We start from the raw sequence: 7,978 nt of genomic DNA, 5'->3' as shown, positions 1-7,978 counted from the left end.
CATTAGGCAGACCCTACCAGTTATACAACCATTCCATTTGAGGTTCGAACTTGCAAGGTGACGTGCACTAACATTGCTTTGTCCAAACGGTGAAATGGGGCCGTTGCTAACTACTTACTAGAGCTGCCGGACTAGTTTCTTTCTTACCATGTCGGTGACTAGCCAACTCGGTAAATTTTGGTTCTTGGGAGACTTCAATATTTCCACGCTTGGAAAAAAAAATTTGTGGAAGTTGAAAATTCCTTCCTCACGACGTCAACGTGGTAGACTCACAAAGGCTATCCCTCCCGTTGCGAATTCCTCTCTCTCTCGTGCTTTTGTTTCATGGAGATGTGCTGCCCTTCAGATCTGTAGGGCACTGTTTCTTCTTCACCTGGTCCAGTTGATTCTTGTCGAGAGAGAGAGAGAGATGGGTTACGTTTCTTCCAAGTTTGGGGTATGGGTTTTGTGTCTCTGCTTGATAGGTTGGTCTGGGGAGAGTTTCTACCTTCCTGGGAGTTATCCTCAAAAGTACTTTACCGGAGATCTGCTATGGGTCAAGGTGAATTCGCTCACCTCTGTGGAGACAGAGATGCCATTCGGCTACTATAGCCTCCCTTTCTGCAAGCCCGTTGATGGGGTGAAGGACAGCAGAGAGAATCTTGGGGAGCTGCTGATGGGCGACAGGATCGAGAGTTCCCCTTACAGGTTCAAGATGAACCGCAACGAGACGGAGATCTTCCTCTGCAGCACGGGGCCGCTCAAGGCGGAGCAGGTGAAGATCTTGAACCGCAGAATCAACGAGCTCTACCAGGTAAATCTCATCCTCGAAAACCTTCCTGCTATTAGGTACGCCAAGAAGGGTGGTGCCGCCTTCAGATGGACCGGTTACCCAGTGGGATACAAATTCAAGGGCAACTATTACGTCTTCAATCACCTGAAGTTCAAGGTTTTGATTCACAAGTATGAAGATCCGAGCGTGGCTCGCGTTATGGGCACCGGGGATGCAATGGAGATGCTGCCCACCACTACCGATTCAGAAAGGGATGCTAAAAATTCTGTGTCTTCAGGGTACATGGTTGTTGGGTTTGAGGTAGTCCCCTGTAGCTACCAGCATAACGCAAAAGCAGCCAAGAAAGCGAAAGCTTATTACGACAAGCTCCCTTACTCTGTAAATTGTGATCCCTCTGTACTCTCCATGGCTGTGAAGAAAGGCGAGCCCATCTTGTTCTCTTATGAGGTTGCTTTCGTTGAGAGTGATATCAAGTGGCCGTCCAGATGGGATGCCTATCTCAAGATGGAAGGAGCCAGAGTCCATTGGTTCTCCATCCTCAATTCCTTGATGGTGGTCACCTTCCTCGCCGGAATCGTGTTCGTAATCTTCCTGAGGACGGTTCGCCGAGATCTGGCGAGATACGAGGAGCTCGACAAGGAAGCGCAGGCGCAGATGAACGAGGAGCTCTCCGGTTGGAAGCTCGTAGTCGGGGATGTCTTCCGGGCGCCTTCGCACCCGCAGCTCTTGTGCGTCTTGGTGGGAGATGGCGTGCAGATACTCGGAATGGGTGTCGTGACCATCTTCTTCGCCGCGTTCGGATTCATGTCGCCGGCTTCGCGCGGGACATTGATCATAGGCATGCTGTTCTTCTACCTTGTTCTTGGAGCTGCTGGTGGTTATGTAGCAGTGAGGCTGTGGCGAACCATCAACGTGGGGAACCACAAAGGCTGGATGTCTATTTCCTGGGGTGTTGCTTGCTTCTTTCCTGGCATTTCTTTTCTGATCCTCACTGTGTTGAATTTCCTCCTGTGGGGAAGCCAGAGCACTGGAGCCATTCCTTTCTCATTGTTTGTGATTCTGCTGCTAATGTGGTTCTGCATTTCTGTTCCACTGACATTAGTTGGTGGGTATCTTGGAGCAAAGGCAACTTCAATTGAGTACCCAGTTAGGACCAACCAGATCCCCAGGGAGATCCCTCCTCAAAAGTACCCCTCTTGGCTCCTGGTCTTGGGAGCTGGGACTCTTCCTTTTGGAACCCTCTTCATTGAGCTCTTCTTCATCATGTCCAGTCTATGGCTCGGGCGAGTCTACTACGTTTTCGGATTCCTTCTCATTGTATTGGTGCTTCTTGTAGTGGTGTGTGCCGAGGTCTCCCTGGTTCTGACTTACATGCACCTCTGTGTAGAGGATTGGAAATGGTGGTGGAAATCCTTCTTTGCATCCGGTTCTGTTGCAGTCTATATATTCCTCTACTCCATCAACTACCTTGTCTTTGAGCTCCGCAGTTTGAGCGGCCCTGTTTCCGCAATTCTTTACCTGGGCTACTCGCTTTTCATGGTTCTAGCTATCATGCTTGCTGCAGGAACTGTTGGCTTCCTTTCATCGTTTTGGTTCGTCCATTTCCTTTTCTCCTCTGTCAAACTCGACTGAGATCAAATTTGGTCCAAACACCAACCTCCCTGCTATTGTTATTCTTGAAATGAGATTAAGAATTCCTCTCAACTTTTGTTTTATTTTTTGTTGCATTTAGAGTTCTGTTGTTCGTTGGCAGATTAGCAAGTCATGTTTCTGCTGCTGGTAGGTTATAGCACAAGAATGGTCATTGGAGGTTCCCTTTTTATATAGTTGGAAACATGATTCTTCTGTTTTCTTTTTTCCTCTCCCTCTGTGTAGGGTGTAGGAGTGATTTTGCTGAATGTCATACTTTTAAATCAATTTGTTGAAGAGAATCATACACCATTCAGTAACTTAAATTGAATTTTCAGTATAACATACTTTCAAGGTTCCTATGAATTAGAGGCCAATTGCAAAAATTTTCCGTCCTTTTCTTTTTTAGTTGTCTGTTCATGTGCTTTAATTTGTGAAAAGCATGAGGTTTTAGACTTGGAAAAGATGACCTGTATTTTAGTTCTGAAGTATGGAGAAGATAATTTACCTTTTTCTGATCGATAAGGCAATTCTTCCGACAGCATCTATTCTGTTATATTTGCGTGGATTTCATAATCAGCTGTGTGGATTATGTTACACAAATTTTTTAAAAATTTGCAGTTGTCATAATTTTAGAACAGCACATGTAATTGTATTGATCCAACAACAAAGGTCGGTGTTAAAAGTCAGAGATGCAATTTGAAAGTGAAAGCTCTAGAAAATTACAGTTTCTATGCTGATTTACTCCGTTCGTCTGTGAACCATTAAGCCCAATAGTTTCTATGTCTTGACAAGGGAGCAGGGGAACTTATGGGGTTTACAAATTTTCAATTACAAAAGTATGGTATAAGAGCATTTCCCTAGCAGGAAGCTTCCACAACGAAGGAACACAGATGGAAATGAATACAAATTAGAAAATACTAATGAAGATGATATTTCCAAAGCCCAATCAGAAAATTATAGGCCAAATTAATTGCTCTGAACTTCTAAAGATGGCCGGTATGCACTAGCAGTCTAGCGCCATTAGTAGTGTGATCTAGAATCAACTTAGTTACCTAATTGAAGATTTGGCCGCACAAAGTCACAAACTTAGTAAGGCTCTGTTTGGGCGCCTTGCATCCAGATGGAAACACCATTTCCATTTGTTACCAAAATAAGGTGTGAATGGTGTTGAAATGTCTATTCTCGATTGAATGTTTTGGCAACAGCACTGCTCCCAAACATCAGAGAGCATGGAGCAATGAGGGAAACCACAACACACCTCTGATTGAGGGCTCTCAAAAAGAGCCTAAGGCTCTGTTTGGAAGCTAGGAGCTGGGACAGGAGATAATGCATTTGGTAAAAACTCTTTTTTGAAAGACAAGATGTGGGCATTTGGTAAAAACTTGGTCAAACTACCTTGGTGGTGGGAAACTGGTAGCTAGGATGGGTGTTTATGTATTTGGGATGGGAATTGAGGCCCTCCCTCCTTTGTATTTACACCAAAGAATGGAATTGATAGCTACCATCTCCTGAGGTGTTAGCTGCCAAATCCAGGTGACACTTGTTCAAATCCATAATCTCCATCTGACTACTAGTTTCCAAATGGACCCTATGAAACAAAGGAGTTAAGAGTTTGACGCAAAACAGTGGAGTAAAGTATTTTTGGCCTTTGCAACAAGGCTTATTAAGAATCAATAGATGCCTCCTACTGAAATCAACCCTAAATCAACAACCATTGAAATTGCCAAGACCATGGTAATATACAAGTCTAGCTGCCATCTATCTGATCATGGAAATGCTACTCTAGAAGCTGTGCTATCATTATGAACTTCTTGTTGAAGAGGGTATTGTAAAAGCTAAGTGATGGATGGACTCTTTACCGATCAAGTGTGTTAGTTGAAGTGGCGATGCCAACACTTGCAATGACTTGCTTTAAGGTTTAAGCACAAGAGCAGAGCAGGTTGATGTTTGTTATATCTCTGATTGACAAGCTTTGCAGAGCTGGGGTGGAACATGAAGATGCCTGTTGGTAAGGATTTCCTGATTTTCTCTAAAATTTCACAAAAAGATAGATATGCCTTTGAATTCAAGTCAAAAGTTTTTGATATGAGATCTCTTACCCGTCTTGTATTGTAAGAAACAATGTGGGAAATGCTTTGGGATTTAATATTAGAGGAGAGGCTCGTATGACAATAATAATATCCAGTGGGCAGATCTGAAAGGTCATGACAAAAGTATCTGTCTCTTCATGTATTACTTGAAGCTTGGAAACAAAGGAGATTGGGAAAACTAAATTACGAGTGAGAATTAGCTTGTAAATGTGGCCCTAATGCGGGAAATCTTTATTCTAAGTTCTTCCCAAAGTATTTGACATGGTAAGAAAATAAGCATGGGAGTTCAAGGAGGTGTGTTATCTTCTTCTCTTCTCGAGATGTCCTTCCTCAGCAAGAACCAACAATGAAAGCAGTTTTCTTTAATGATTCAACTTCCATCTTCAAAAAAAAACTCAGTTTTTTTATTTAATAGTCAAAATTAACCTATATCAGATAATAGACGTTTGTAAAGGACTTTTGCCTTGTTTTTAATACTTACACCAAATGTGCTGACAAGCAAAATTCTTCTTCATTTAAGAAAATATTATAATAAAAAGAAACCACACATAAAACTCATAACTGACTTGAAAAGGTCCTAATTCAATTACCAAAGTCATAGCTTTACCTGTATATATAGTTTTCCAAACTAAACTCCAGAATTATGCCTTGTTCCTACTAACAAGCTTAAGGCTGGTTTACACGGCGTTAGAAAAACAGGATACAAGTCGCACTAAGTTGCCATTTTTTTCCTTTTTTTTTTTGATTTATTACTGGAAGAAATCACATCTGGAAATGAAGATCTGGTCGCGCTGGCTCAGCCTGCCATACCTATGGTGGTCGTCGTAAAACTTCAAGGCTAAAACCCCTGCCCTTAGGGTCTAGCTATGCTAGGTGTAGGCTTGAGTAGAGGGTGACTCTTGCAGGAATCCAACCGACTGCTCGCTTGACAGCCAACCCCCTTGGGGCTGCATTGCGTTGCCACTTGTGACTCACAATTAAGAGGTTGGCAGCCAGAACGGCTCTTGTTTTACATCCTTATGAGGGCGTTTTTCTATAAGCTTTAAAAAAATTCACACAACCAATATAAAAAAGGTTTAATTGTTTTGGGATTTGTCTTGAACTATTTTTAAAAGATAACAATCATACACACGAGGCATTTAATTGTCTTGGTCTAACTTATGTTCTAAATCCAACGACAACCAGCGTTTGAGCTGCCTGCATCTAGGGGTGTCAACGGGTCTGGTTTACCCCGATTCCACCCAGACCAAACCCTATAGGGTCTGGGTATGGTGACAAATAAGAAGACCCAATTAAGACCCGGGTCCAGACCTGAAGGTCCGATTATTATATGGACTTGGGTATAGTTTGTGAAATTTTATACCAGACCCAGACCCAAGTCGAGTTCCGATTAAGACCCACAATTTTCCAATGTAAAAATGATAAAAAATCTTATTTTATCGGGTATGGTCCGGGTCTGGTTCATGTAGTTCTTATCGGAACAAGGTATGGTTTCTCTTATAGTAGACCCGATCATACCCAAGTCCGGACCTGATACCATACCCAAAAATCTGGTCCAAATCTGATTTCACTTGGATCCGAACCAAACCTGACCCGTTGACACTCCAACCGATATCCGAAGAAATGGTCCAAATTGGCTCTGAACTTTGAACCATTTGCACCATGAGTTAGGTAGAGGAAGGCAAATCAAAGAGGGGTTATATATATTTTTTGATATTTATATGAAGAACCCCCCCCCCCCCCCCCCCCCCCCCACACACACACACACACACCGCAAAAGGATTAGAGACATAGCCGCATTGTCTTTGATTGCAGTACTTACAGTTGTTGTCTTGGCTGTGTAAAATTATTCTGTGGGCTTACCCTTTGCCTCAATGGAATCGCCTTAAAAACAAAAGAAAAGAAATGTTGGGAGTATTAAATTATCGAAAAATTATCCTTCTGTCCTTGCAAAATGGTGTGCTTTTCTAAAGTACCTACCAATTTAACAAAATCTCTCACGTCTAAAATCTTTGATTCTCAACTTTTTAAAGATACTTTTGCCCTTCACACATGCAAACTTGTTGAAGTTTGTGCAATATATAGGTACGTTGTAGAAAGTTCACAACCTTTAAATAAAAAAGAGATTCTCATGATCATTTTGTTGACCTCATAAATTTCACATACACAAATTTGAGAAACTGACTTTCATCCCAACAAAGAAGATTCACATATCAAACGCAGACATCTTCTTAGGTTCCCGAACCCTATGTGAACCTTCTCTAATTGAGAGGTTTTAGATCAACATATTCACCCCATGCATTTGTGTCCGTCTTGAAATTCGTATTTACGTCATGCAAACCTCTTTTAACTGAAAACTTACAAACTTCACAAATATACTCTTACCTTCAAAAACATAATATGACATTCGCTAAGATACTTTGCGAACCTTCCTTAAGTAAATACTCCTTAAGGAGCTCTGCAAGAAGGACTTGAGGGTATTCTTGCTCTAGTTTTTTGACATCAATGTATTCATTGACACTGGTAGAAAGTCAATCCATATATCATGTGTAATTGATGCAAAACCTGACTCGCATCGATGAATATGTATGGGGAGTAGTTTCACTTACACACATGTATGCAAGTTTAAGCAAAGTTAGACGAGAAAGAAAAAACTTGGCAGGCATGGTGTTGTTGGAGGTACAAATAATGATTTGATTTGATTGATATGAAAATATGATTTTGTTATCTTTATATACTAATTTGTGTATTGATTCAAGCATTGATCCTTGTAGGTTTAGATATGAAAGCACATATCAATTGGAAGCCCCCTTGGACGTGGCCTAGTTCTTCAATTTTCATGTATTGCTATGTGGAGCAGGTCATGTGCTGGAGAAAACTTAAGCGTAGAAGAAGAGGAGGAGAGAAATTATGGAAGAGGGATGAGTCCTTAGTTGATAAGGTCCCTTTGCACTACAAAGTTGCACGTACGAATCAAAGCACATCTAAGTATACATTAAAGAAGTAATTATATTTTTATAAATAATGCAATGTAAGACTCCAACCATAAATGAAACTTCATTCTGTAGGTAACGTGGTGCCCCTACGAAGAGGATATGGTTGTCTAAGCCATGGACCGCACGAGGATGGACATTTAGTTGCACAACATGAATGAAGTTGAACGTCAAATGGCTAGCCGAGTGGTTAGACAATTAGGTATGCTTAGCACCAACTCCGTCACCCTCTCATAGTTAGTAGAAGTGTGTCAGCCTGTTAGAAGGATTGGTCGAATGATTACCTCACGTTGTTCTCATTCAAACTTGAAAACTAGAACAACAACGATGATAACATTGACTTATATTCTATGGTATGCCATTGTTAGGAGAACACAGTTGTTGATAACTAGTAGTTGCCAAGCAGTTCCAATGCAAAGAGGGACATTGAGATGGTAATGCACTTATACATATATTAACTATATTTACAAATTTATTTTCATTATAAATTT

At 41.4% G+C, this 7,978-nt stretch overlaps 1 pseudogene across 1 annotated transcript; it reads left to right on the top strand.

Annotated features, from left to right (window-relative positions):
• Window positions 1–231: 231 nt before the first annotated feature.
• LOC149844879 (transmembrane 9 superfamily member 11 pseudogene) lies at window positions 232–2,787 on the top strand (annotated as a pseudogene). The gene has a single exon (XR_016430148.1). The product of XR_016430148.1 is annotated as a transmembrane 9 superfamily member 11 pseudogene (transcript).
• Window positions 2,788–7,978: the final 5,191 nt, after the last annotated feature.

The sequence above is a fragment of the Nuphar pumila genome, chromosome 2 (assembly GCF_984573655.1).
Source record: "Nuphar pumila chromosome 2, dmNupPumi1.hap1.1, whole genome shotgun sequence".
NCBI classification, from domain to species: domain Eukaryota; kingdom Viridiplantae; phylum Streptophyta; class Magnoliopsida; order Nymphaeales; family Nymphaeaceae; genus Nuphar; species Nuphar pumila.
The sequence above is the reverse complement of the archived record's forward strand: the minus strand, read 5'-3'. Positions and strand labels throughout refer to the sequence as shown.